The 13,507-nt window shown below is 41.7% G+C and overlaps 1 protein-coding gene across 2 annotated transcripts in view; it reads left to right on the top strand.

Annotated features, from left to right (window-relative positions):
- The first annotated feature begins 2,133 nt into the window (after positions 1 to 2,133).
- Positions 2,134 to 13,507, top strand: part of LOC106060356 (uncharacterized) — a 117,274-nt gene continuing 105,900 nt past the window's right edge. For both annotated transcript variants that reach the window (XM_056040224.1, XM_056040222.1), the window contains exon 1: positions 2,134 to 2,311. The gene's annotated coding sequence lies outside the window, so the exon portion shown is untranslated. The remainder of the gene's footprint in view (positions 2,312 to 13,507) is intronic.

Genomic DNA, 13,507 nt, shown 5'->3' on the forward strand with positions numbered 1-13,507 from the left:
TGGATCCCTGCTCTCATAGAACTAGAAGGAAATGAGAAGGCTGACACACTCGCCAAGAGTGGGAGAACCAACTCACTAATAAACTCTGCACTCTATCCAGAAGAATTGAAGAAATTAATTGTAAATAAAATAAATAAGAAATGGACGAGCTCCCATCCAAATCACAAGAAAGATGATGCTTACTATAAGCTATCCCGACAAGACCAACGTCTAATCTTTCGACTCAGGACCGGACACAACAGAATGCGACAACACATGTACCGGAAGCTCAAAATTGGAGCCAGTGAAATCTGCCCATGTGGAGTATCACCAGAAAATGCCGACCACGTCCTCCAAAACTGCTCTCTCTTTACCAAGAGGCCCGTATAAGACCTTGGCCCCAAATCACCCCATTAGTAAGAAAACTATATGGAGAGCTCCCTGATTTGGGAACCACTGAGCAGTGCATCTCATGTATTGGTCTAGTCATCTGAACGATCCAACATAACAATGAGAGCGAAGAAGAAGAAGTTGTTTTAAATTATGTCCATGTTATATGCATATAAAATAATAACCATAATCAAGAACCTTTATGATGGTTTCACCTGCCAAGTAACCCACTATGGCAAGCTGTCAGAGGAATTTCCAGTCACAACAGGAGTCAAACAGGGATGTCTTCTTTCACCACTCCTGTTCCTTCTAGTATTGGATTGGGTCACAAAAGAAGCCTACTCTAACGCAGGGAAAGGAATCCAAATGGACTCTCACACAAAAGCTGGAAGATCTGGAATTCGCTGATGACATAGCCCTATTATCACACAGACTACAGGATATGCAAGAAAAGGTCACAGCTTTAAGCGAAGTAGGAAAAAGAGTAGGCCTCAAAATAAACCACCAAAAAACTAAAGTACTTAAAGTAAACAATAAACAAATTGGAGACATAGTACTGGATTCTCAGACAATAGACCAAGTAGAAAATTTTATATACCTTGGGAGTGTAGTCAGTATATCAGGTGGAACAGATGAAGACATTAAACGCCGTATAAATCTAGCGCGTCAAACATATACACAGCTAAAACCAACCTGGAAATCTCCTATTATTATTATTAGTAATTTTTTTTTAAAAGGATTTTTTCATATTTTGCTTTTTTGACTAAGACTAAGACTGCTTTATTGATCCTTACGGAAATTTGTTGTGATTACAAGGACTCGTTTCTCATATAAAGACGTAAGTGTGAACTAATAGAAGGAATTTACAAATAACATAACAATAGTTGTTTTTTTCTATAAGTGAATGAAAGTGTTGTTTTTTTTTAAACGATAACTTTTATTTTAATAAGAAATGAATGATTGGAAAAAGAAGTAAAAAGAAATTAATCAACCACTGTCACACCTCTCCACAACCCCCCCCCCCACCCCAAAAAATTGGTTGCGTCCATGTATACATTTATAACAGAGTACCTACAATTATATTATTTAAAATTATATTTAATTTTGGTGATATAGATGTATACTTGCAAGCATTAAAAGACAGTAGTCAAGATTGTATTCTATAGAATGTGTTAGACAAAATGTAGCTGGACGTCTATTTGTCTCTGTCTTTAGGAAATATACGCGGGAATTTTCATTGACAAAGGAAACAGGAGAATATATAATATATATCTATCCTGTTACTAAGATTATCCAAAAAAAAAAATTATGTTCTGCCATTATTGGAAATCAGGAATCAACGTCATACAGGGGGGCAATTTTTCCAAAAGCTAGCTAGTTGATGCCCCTGGGTGACAAAATAGAATTCGATCGATATCCATAGCAACGCCATCGAGTACGCTGTATATTTTGGTGTGGAAAAGGCAGGGAGAGGAGAGAGAGAGGAGGGAGAGAGAGGAGGGAGAGAGAGCGGGTTAGAGGAGATAGGGAAAAAGTAAGAATGATAGAAGAATGAGGAAAAAATATAAGAAAAAAGAAAGAGAAAAATAAAAGAGAGACGCAGTGGCGGAGAGAGAGAAGGAAGAAAGGAACCAGACAGAATGTGCTGGACCGGAAGTAATCTCGACGCCCTGGGTACGCTCGTGTGTCCGCGTGTTGGTCTGTGTATGCGTGTTTGTCTTCCTGCCCGTCTGGCTGTATGGTAGTGGGAGGTGCCTAGTCCTAGCCAATGTTAATAGACGAAGCATCTCACTATCTCTCTGTTTTGTGTTCAATACCAAGATACTAAACTCTATACTTTTTTTTTTTAAACCAATTCCTTTCCTTGATTGATTGCTTCCTGTTGACTCACAAACTAACGGCTAACGGTTAAATCTCTAGGTCTCAACATCTAGTTTTGCTGGTAAGTTAATATTGCACTTATTACTGCAGCTATTAAGTATTATTATTATTATTTTTTACAATCGTCTTTCGTAGTCTCTTTTCATGTACTAGATGTGTACTGTTTCTTGATTCTTGGAAAGTCGGAATTCTTGGAATTATCTCGTTCATTGTGTGTATCGGTCAATACCATAAATGACGGATTAAGTAGCTTAGGGTAGTATAGAGCATCGAGATCTGCATTGATTTTTTCACAATGGTCCGAATTACAAGAATGGGACAAGACCTGAAAAACAAATGTTGCAAATCCAGCTGGACTGTGTGTGGCTGCTGCGGTATGTGACACGAGCAGGCCAGTAGGTGGACAAATGTAGCACATTATCATGCCGGCAGGCTGGTCAGCTAACGAGACATTCTGAAATGGCTTTATTGTATTGAACTCCCCTCTCTTTTCTCTTTTAAAAAATACACACCTAATGTCTTGAGATACGCTCGAAAATAAATATTGCTTCTTCCCCCTATTTAAGATTGCGCTATTCCTTGAATACTGTCTTTAAAGTTAAAATTTTATGACTTAATTTATGATCCATTCCCTGCCCCATATAATTCTAGACATTTTCATTAAATCCCTTCCCTAAATCACGTAGCTCGCTCGAGCGCGCGCACACACACACACACAAATAAACACACACACACAGACTTGAACTCCTCTTCCTCCTTTCCAGCCCTAAGTTAGCCTTTAAAAAAATAATTTTCTTTCCATTTTTTTGAAAAATGTTGTGCTTCTGCCACCAACACGCAGGTTTGAAACGCAAGTTTTATATATGCATTAAAAATAACAATTAGGGGACACGGTGGTCGCTTGGCTTCTGAACCTGCGGTCCTGGGTTCGAATCTCGGTGAAGACTGGGATTTTTTAATTTCGGGATTTTTAGGGCGCCCCTGAGTCCACCCAATTCTAATGGGTACCTGACTTTAGTTGGGGAAAGTAAAGGCGGTTGGTCGTTCTGCTGGCCACATAAAACCCTGCATAACACCGTTGGCCAAAAGAAACAGATGACCTTAACATCATCTGCCCCATAGATCGCAAGGTCAGAAAGGGGAAACTTTACTTTTACTCTTTTACTACTAATAATAATTGAGGACTTTGTCTTACAATTGTAATTTACGCATAACAAAACATACAATAGCAAATGCATTTTATAATAACATACAAACAATACCTTCATACCACACGAATATGTGAAGCTTATATCAGAAAGTTGGATGGTTTAATTTCTAACGGAGTAAAGGAATTCTATGGTTGGCTTTTGTGATCGGTGGTCTTAGAACTTGTAGAAATCATGGATAACATGATTTTTTTAGGTTTAAAATCTGAATAGCTTTCTTTAGAATGTTGTTCTCGAATCGATTGGTTTCCAACGATCTAACGAGAAGCATTTAGGGTTTTATTAAGTTTAATCTTTATTTTAAAGTTCAAACTATTGAATGTAGTTAAAACTATAGTACAACTATCAAATGTCATAATCGAAAACAGTTTCTAAGTTTGAAATTTATTTCTGTAGAGGGAATTGTGAGAAAAATTTAATGAACATAAACAGCATTACCCCCCCACACACACACACACCCGCCCATCTAAAATAAACTGTGTTAGTAACATAACTATTTCACACTTGCAAATTCAAAGATCTAGTTCTTCCACTTACTACCACAGTCTTCAACGACTCTACATTGACCTAGAGTCAACTACCACAGTCTTCAACGACCCTACATTGATCTAGGGTCAACTACCACAGTCTTCAACGACTCTACATTGAGCTAGAGTCAACTACCACAGTCTTCAACGACTCTACATTGACCTAGAGTCAACTACCACAGTCTTCGACGACTCTACATTGACCTAGAGTCAACTACCACAGTCTTCAACGACTCTACATTGACCTAGAGTCAACTACCACAGTCTTCAACGACTCTACATTGATCTACAGTCAAATCACGTTAGACGTCCAAATAGTAAAATCAATATTTTCAAAATAAAAAATTTATAAATGATCTTGTGTAGGGTTGTGGGAATGTGTGACAGGTGGGGAAATGTGACGTGTGTTTGGCACGTTTTATGTCTAGGGGATGATTATTTTTAATGCTATCACACCCCCAGTTATCAGCATATGAATCGGGAGCAGACACGCAACGAGACAAAGCAATGAAAGATAGATACAAAAGTTAAAATAAAGGATATTTATTTACATAAATATACATATAATAATAAAAAGGGGGAGGGTTTGCATCTATCTCTAGTATATTCTATGTTTAATCATCACTCTTGCACATAATAAGAGAGTATGTCACTTTGTCCTCTGACTTAGCTGGTTGTCCTGTTGATGTCGCAGCTGGCTGGGTCCTGGCTTGAGGTTCTGCAGCTGGAGGTGGCGCTCTAGCGGATAGAGGGACGCCGGCGATATAGCTCTTGTGGAGTCTCAGTCCCAAGTTCTAGTATCTGTAGTGGGCACAGTATGGCGGGTGGCCGGATACCGTGGGCACAAGGTTACTGCGGGCAGAGCTGATCTGCCGTGGGCAGCGTAGTTGACAGGATAAGTCCAGTGAGTTGCAGAGGGTTGGCGTAGCTATGACGTCTCACACAGATCTGGTCTATAGGGACGTCGCACCTAATAGCTTGACAGGTGGGCCGTCGAATAGGCGGGCAATGCCGATAGCGCCAAGTGGTAGAGTTGAGTAGATCTCAGTAGGCAAATGCAGCGCTGAATAGCACTAAGCACAACTGCAGGTAAATAGATCGTTGATCCAATAACTAGGCAATAGGTGATTCTTGATGGCAACTAGGCAAGTGCAGCGCTGATTAGCACTAAACACATAGATAGGCCAGTAGGCAAATAGGCAGGTAAGTGATCCGATAAATAGGCAGACACCTGAGGGAGGCTGCGGATAAATAAAGACAAGTTAGGACATGTCTCTCATGCATCTTATCGATGCCCTCGACTGAGGTGCATTCGTCAGATTGGTAAAATTGCTTTTGAGCACAAAAGGGGAGATGATGACAAATGGGATTTGGAATACTAGATGGATGATATTAGCAATATAAAAATGTACATAAGAGGGAAAGTAATAATATAAAAATGTACATAGAAGGGGAAATAATAGTCTCAAATAAACAACACAGGTGGATAGAGAAAGAAAAGGGGGGGGGGTGAATAGGTCGGTGGTCAGCGACCCAGATGGTTTGTTTACATATGACCGTGGGTCGAGAACAATGGATCGCGCTTGAATGGTGTATCCGTTCAAGCGGCGCAACTCTCATTGGAGTAAAATGAGTAAAGGGGAGATAATTCAATACAGGGGAGATAATTCATATCTCTTCTCTAAACGCAGTATCAGTGCGCTAGTAAAATTATCACGGTTGTCAGCCGAGATAAAGAAAATAAAATAAGATGTACAAGTATATACATGGTTGCATCAACTATCAATCGAGCAACATAGCATTAATAGATTAATGCAATACTAAAATACATACATAGCACATGTTTATGTTTTCTACTTACGCCAGTGAGAAATACACAATGCACTAATTAAATATAAATGAACTAATAAAATACACATGATAAAATCCACTGGAAATATACACAGAGTAATTAAGATGGAACTTGTGATTAAGTTCGGCTTACCACCAGGTATTCCTCTAGGAGAAAGAATAAGTGATATAGTCCAGACTCGATAGCTCAGCTCGAATGAGAAAGAGAGGGTCTGACTTTATTTAATCCACTTATATATGCCTGGGAAATGTGGGCGGACACAGGAAACGTCCTAGGCTAAGAATTAGCTTACACGTGGGTGAAGTCCGACAAGCGACACACCTTGGAGTACCACGCGGTGTATTGACCCGTGTAATCTCTTAGATCAAAGAGAGACGTGGGGGGAAGAGTGACCTACATTCCACCCAAAGGGGGGGGGGGTCAATCGCGGTGGACATCCGCGGATAAGACTAAAGAGAACGTGTCTATCTTTGCCCCGGTCAAGGGCAGATAAATGAAAGGACTGGCCTAATTTTCTCCAAGGTGGTGGACTAAGTCTAGCCTGGTAGAGAGGAAAGGTGGGGCGGGTGAAGAAATTGGAGGTAGGATGGGGAAATAATTAAAATAAAATAAATAAATAATGAAAAATAATAATTAATGCTGTGATAATTTAGAGTGACTCTGACAGCGAGTTTTTGACTTGTCACATACGCCGCCGCCAAGATGGATCTATCGCAGAAGATCCATAAAGTGCGAGCAGACCGATGTCACTCTAACTTTAAGATCAGTTGTTATCACAGCATTAGAAAAAAAAATTTGGAAAAATAAAGGGGTAGCCATGCCAGGGGGAGGGTCTGTCCAAGTCTGTCCGTGGTCTACTTCCCGTCCCTGAGTACGGAGTCACCTGGGTGAAACCTTTGGGGTTGCTTGGGAGAGTAGATTGGGCGATTGGATGAGTAGTAATTCCTTCCTGGGGCAGATTGGGGAGCGTGATTGGGGCTTAGACGGGGTGCCCAGGGCACGTTTGCTCGTTGGGGCTTACCTCCGAAGCCGCTGTGAGGCGCTTCTTTACGAGAGTAAGTAGTCAGCTTACCTCGGTATCGTCTGACACGATCAATGTCAGGGAAGAGTGGCCTGATAAAGAATGTGGAGTTCTGCCGGAGAACGTCCCCACGAGTGCAATAATGTGGCTTACATCGTGGCTTCCTGACATGGTCAATGCCAGGGGAAGGTCGATATTGAATGGTGGCTGAGGAGCCATGATGAGGAGTGTTTTCACGAGCGCGAGGGTTCGGCTTACCTCGTGACTTCCTGACACTATCAATGCCAGGGGGAGGTTGATTTGGAATGGTGGCTGAGGAGCCATAGGGGGAAGTGTTTTCACGGGCGCGAGGGTTCGGCTTACCTCGGGACTTCCTGACACTATCAATGCCAGGGAGAGGTTGATTCGGAGTAGTGGCTGATGAGCCATGGAGAGGAGTGAGTCCACGAGAGCAAGGGTTAATCTTACCTCGGGGCATTCTGACACTGTCAATGTCAGAGGAATGTTGCTTAATTTTGGCTGAGTAGCCTGGGTCAAGTAGACCCTCACGAGTGCGCGGGCACACTTTAACTCGTGACTTCCTAGCAGTGTCAATGCCAGGGCGGAGTGGTTTGAGCTTCGCTGATGAGTCGGGACTAGGCGTGTTAGTGTGGCGACCAGGGTTTCCAACCTGCTGGTTGCTGCCACGTCTCTGCTTCGTCGATCTACCGACGGGCAGAGAGAAGTACGGTTTGTTGACTACTCCAAGAGGGACATATTTGGAGCCTAGAATGAAGTCATATACTGGCGTGTCCATGACGGCTGCGTCAATGGTGCCGTGTACGTACTTGCATTCTACGTGGACCCTAGCAATAGGAAGAATCTTTGGAGGAATCTCACGGTCAAGGGACTGAATCGTCACAGTTCTATCTGTGAGATCGGCCGGATCAACCAGTGCTTTGCAGATAACTGAACTTACCGCACAGCCTGTGTCAAATAGGGACCGGACGTACCGCCCGTTAACCAGAATGGTCTCTATCCCGGGGGAAGATGAGACAGGGTGAGGAAGTGCCGGTAGGACTTCCGTTTTCGTAGGGCCAACTGCAGTGTGTTCAGGGGCCACAGTCAGTGTTGATATGACGTATGGGTCGCACGCTGTTCTATCAGTCCGTGTTTGCTGATTAGACTCAGAGGGTTTGGGGGCCGCGGTCATTACTGAAATGTTCTGTGAGGCCTGCTGCTTATGGCGGTTGGGTTTGTGGCCACGCGTGCTGTTGTTGCAGTCACGGTGGGCTTGATTGTTCTGGTTATGACGAGGCTTACGTGCTGGGTAGTTGCAGTTTTTGTGCAAGGCTGGTTGTTGGATTGGTGCCTTTCTAGGTTGGGGTTTGCTTGAGGGCATGGGTTGGATGGGGGCATCGCAGTTTGTAGGACTATTGGACTGAGCAGGAGGGTTTGGCTGGGTAGACAATGTGGAATCGTCGAGAGGAGGGATATCAGGTATGAAAGTTTCATCCTTAGCAGCAACTTCTGAGTCCGTTTGGGCAGTGTACTCAATTTGGACATGAGCTGTGGTTCCGCTCTCCTCTGCTTCCTGGTCTTGTCTTGCCGGTGTGATGTTCAGATCCAATCTCTGCGGTCTATAGCGTTCTCTTATTTCTAGTATTTTCTGCTCATGGGCTTTGTCCAACTCTTCCATTCTTCGCTTAAACTTCGCTTCCCTTTCTTCCCTTTCCTTTCTTTCTTCTTCCTCAAAACGTTCTCTCACATATTTTTTTTCGTTCTGCCTCATCATTAAATAGGGTGGCCGCTATTCCTTTGAATTCAGCTATTTTCTGCATTAAATCAGAGTGCTCTTTGGAGAATGTGCCACTGGCCATAGTGATGAGGGGTGGGTAATGAGAGGTACTAGGATAGTGGAGGGGCAGATAGAATGGATAATAGGATTGAGCTAGAATTAAAGAAAGTGGGTTAGCGAAAGTGAGTCGCTGGTTATAGGAAAGAGTGCAAAAGGAATGTGGTGTCTGCCTACGTTAATCACAAAGTTCCTGCAAGAAAATATTACACATGAAATGCAATAATAGTAATAAATAAAATATGACAGAAGTGACACTCTTGATAATGCGAAGTGATGATACTTATAAATTTTTTTAGAAAAAAAAATATTGATATGGAATTTAGTTATTGCTGCCTGTTCGTGCCTGCTGTACTAATGGGTTAAATCCCGGACGGGCTCGCCAAAATGTGACAGGTGGGGAAATGTGACGTGTGTTTGGCACGTTTTATGTCTAGGGGATGATTATTTTTAATGCTATCACACCCCCACTTATCAGCATATGAATCGGGAGCAGACACGCAACGAGACAAAGCAATGAAAGATAGATACAAAAGTTAAAATAAAGGATACTTATTTACATAAATATACATATAATAATAAAAAGGGGGAGGGTTTGCATCTATCTCTAGTATATTCTATGTTTAATCATCACTCTTGCACATAATAAGAGAGTATGTCACTTTGTCCTCTGACTTAGCTGGTTGTCCTGTTGATGTCGCAGCTGGCTGGGTCCTGGCTTGAGGTTCTGCAGCTGGAGGTGGCGCTCTAGCGGATAGAGGGACGCCGGCGATATAGCTCTTGTGGAGTCTCAGTCCCAAGTTCTAGTATCTGTAGTGGGCACAGTATGGCGGGTGGCCGGATACCGTGGGCACAAGGTTACTGCGGGCAGAGCTGATCTGTCGTGGGCAGCGTAGTTGACAGGATAAGTCCAGTGAGTTGCAGAGGGTTGGCGTAGCTATGACGTCTCACACAGATCTGGTCTATAGGGACGTCGCACCTAATAGCTTGACAGGTGGGCCGTCGAATAGGCGGGCAATGCCGATAGCGCCAAGTGGAAGAGTTGAGTAGATCTCAGTAGGCAAATGCAGCGCTGAATAGCACTAAGCACAACTGCAGGTAAATAGATCGTTGATCCAATAACTAGGCAATAGGTGATTCTTGATGGCAACTAGGCAAGTGCAGCGCTGATTAGCACTAAACACATAGATAGGCCAGTAGGCAAATAGGCAGGTAAGTGATCCGATAAATAGGCAGACACCTGAGGGAGGCTGCGGATAAATAAAGACAAGTTAGGACATGTCTCTCATGCATCTTATCGATGCCCTCGACTGAGGTGCATTCGTCAGATTGGTAAAATTGCTTTTGAGCACAAAAGGGGAGATGATGACAAATGGGATTTGGAATACTAGATGGATGATATTAGCAATATAAAAATGTACATAAGAGGGAAAGTAATAATATAAAAATGTACATAGAAGGGGAAATAATAGTCTCAAATAAACAACACAGGTGGATAGAGAAAGAAAAGGGGGGGGGGTGAATAGGGCGGTGGTCAGCGACCCAGATGGTTTGTTTACATATGACCGTGGGTCGAGAACAATGGATCGCGCTTGAATGGTGTATCCGTTCAAGCGGCGCAACTCTCATTGGAGTAAAATGAGTAAAGGGGAGATAATTCAATACAGGGGAGATAATTCATATCTCTTCTCTAAACGCAGTATCAGTGCGCTAGTAAAATTATCACGGTTGTCAGCCGAGATAAAGAAAATAAAATAAGATGTACAAGTATATACATGGTTGCATCAACTATCAATCGAGCAACATAGCATTAATAGATTAATGCAATACTAAAATACATACATAGCACATGTTTATGTTTTCTACTTACGCCAGTGAGAAATACACAATGCACTAATTAAATATAAATGAACTAATAAAATACACATGATAAAATCCACTGGAAATATACACAGAGTAATTAAGATGGAACTTGTGATTAAGTTCGGCTTACCACCAGGTATTCCTCTAGGAGAAAGAATAAGTGATATAGTCCAGACTCGATAGCTCAGCTCGAATGAGAAAGAGAGGGTCTGACTTTATTTAATCCACTTATATATGCCTGGGAAATGTGGGCGGACACAGGAAACGTCCTAGGCTAAGAATTAGCTTACACGTGGGTGAAGTCCAACAAGCGACACACCTTGGAGTACCACGCGGTGTATTGACCCGTGTAATCTCTTAGATCAAAGAGAGACGTGGGGGGAAGAGTGACCTACATTCCACCCAAGGGGGGGGGGACAATCGCGGCGGACATCCGCGGATAAGACTAAAGAGAACGTGTCTATCTTTGCCCCGGTCAAGGGCAGATAAATGAAAGGACTGGCCTAATTTTCTCCAAGGTGGTGGACTAAGTCTAGCCTGGTAGAGAGGAAAGGTGGGGCGGGTGAAGAAATTGGAGGTAGGATGGGGAAATAATTAAAATAAAATAAATAAATAATGAAAAATAATAATTAATGCTGTGATAATTTAGAGTGACTCTGACAGCGAGTTTTTGACTTGTCACAGAATGTTATCCATGTATTAACGCATGCCCATTTAAGGCACAGGTTAAGTGTGAGCTCCCTGGGGAGGAACCTAAATTTTTGCCGCCTTCAGCTTATTGTAGAGAAGCTTAAGGAGGTGAAAGGGGGGGGGGTCTAACTAAAATAGCTGTCGAGTGTTCCTTTCGTTTTTGTCAAAACGTTAAGGGAAAAAAAGTAAATGTGCCACCCTACAGACCTTGTTGGGGCAGATGATGTAAAACTTATCTATTTCTTCGGTTAACAAGATGTCAAGTGGCCAGCACAACGACCAGCCGCCTTTACATCTCCCATCGTATGTCAGTTTTTCATTAGAATTGGGTGCACTCAGGGGCGTCCTTAAAAATCCCGATTTTTCAAAATCCCAGCTTTCAGTGGGAGTCCTACTCGAGACCTTTCGGTCTTACCACTCGGCCACCTACGCGTTACCCCAGGGGCGGACTGGCATTCGTACAAATACCTGGTGGGCCGGTACCCAGGTGGGCCGGTAAAACCACAGTAATCTTCTATTTTGAAGTCACATCTGTGTTTTATAAGATAAAGGCCTCGAGGATGCCTATGGCACTTACAAATTGTTAAAGGTTTTATAGTATTCTCTTACAAAAGGGCCCCCTGAACGACGTGTTCAAAAATTATTTTTTTACAGACTCTATAAAGTAATAGGGCCTACTAATTTAATGTAACACATCTTCCGTAATAATATAATAGCTTACATCCGTATACAGTGCTAATAGTAAGTTTCATCCTTTTAGGGTCTTCACATTTTACGATTAAAAAGCAACATAAGGCCTATATTTCTTATAAAGATAAATAGAGTTCACTGTATGCATGCTATCGATACATTACCAAACTTAACGTAAGGATTTTGAGGGCAGATAAACCTATAATTGGATGTCCATAAATTTATGGGCCGTATTGACACCCAGTCCGCCCCTGCGTTAACCTAAATCCCGTGGAAACAATGTTAAGAAGGAATGTAGAATATTAGAATAAAGGAATTGTCTAGACAAGAAAGTCGCCAGAAAATGTGAGTCACTGGGGTGTGTCTCTGTTAAATGTGAACATTCTAGTATTAAATATTTAGACCAGTGATTCCCAAAGTGGTCTATATAGACCCCCTGGGGTCTACGAAGACTTCCAAGTGGTCTACAAAAGTTACAAAGGGAATTGGGGGTCTATGACATGTGCACGGGGGTCTACGATAAAGAATCTCAATTCAGGATGTCATGACTTCAATTTTGACAATTGGAATTTTTTCATACACACATTTATGATTGGTACCTTAGAAAATCGGTAAAATTTTTATCCTGCTGATTAAATGAAAAATTGTTTTATTTAATTTAAAAACTATCTTTAAATAGTGTAGTTTTGTCTAGTTATAACTTTATAAAAAAAAAGATATGTAGACTGTACAGCGTTAAGTATTTGAAATTGAACTTGTCAAACAAGCGAGTAGGCTATTAATGTGCAATTTTTTTATGATGCTATAAAACCAATTAAGCTGGAGGATCATTCGAGATGATGCCACCCTGATAAAAAGATAGATGTTTGCAAACTTTAGAGATCAGAGTACACCCACAAAATCTCTCTTTGACCTGACATTGAGAAGATGATTGAAGTAAAATACTGAAAACCTGACACGATAGGCAAATTTTTGATTTTACCCGCCGTTGAAGATTGTAAAAACTCTTACACAAACTTTTATCATTAAAAGAATTTCGTGTTTGGGTTTTGTGGCCGGTTTCTTGTTTTCGGTCTCTTGATGAAGAATGCAATTTTGAAGACATGGTCAGCATTCTCTGGTATATTGAGCTTTAGGAACAAATGTTTTCTCATTATGATGTGTACGGTTCCAATGTGTAAAATTATTGGTGGTCCTATCGGGATAGTTTATAATAGGTGTCATCTTTCTTGTATATCGAATGACAGCTTGTCCTTTTCTGATTTTTATAATTCACTATTAGTTTCTTCATTTCTTCCGGATAGAGTGTGATGTTCAAGTGTGTATTTGTTTTCTCAATTTGGCAAGTGTGTCAGCCTTCTATTTCCTTCTATTTAAACATTGGAGAACAGTGTTCTTGCTGTTGTTGTTGAGCTTTACAAGGTCACACAATTATGTTTTGTACAAAATCTTTTGGATGTTCCTTCAGTTTATGTGGATAAAAACATCCTAGCCCAAATCTCCCGACGGGAGATGCGAGCAGGCAAGGTGGCCACCGAACGTCAGTCCAGGCATCATGAGTTGTTTTATTTA

The sequence above is a fragment of the Biomphalaria glabrata genome, chromosome 9, assembly GCF_947242115.1.
Source record: "Biomphalaria glabrata chromosome 9, xgBioGlab47.1, whole genome shotgun sequence".
NCBI classification, from domain to species: Eukaryota; Metazoa; Mollusca; class Gastropoda; family Planorbidae; genus Biomphalaria; species Biomphalaria glabrata.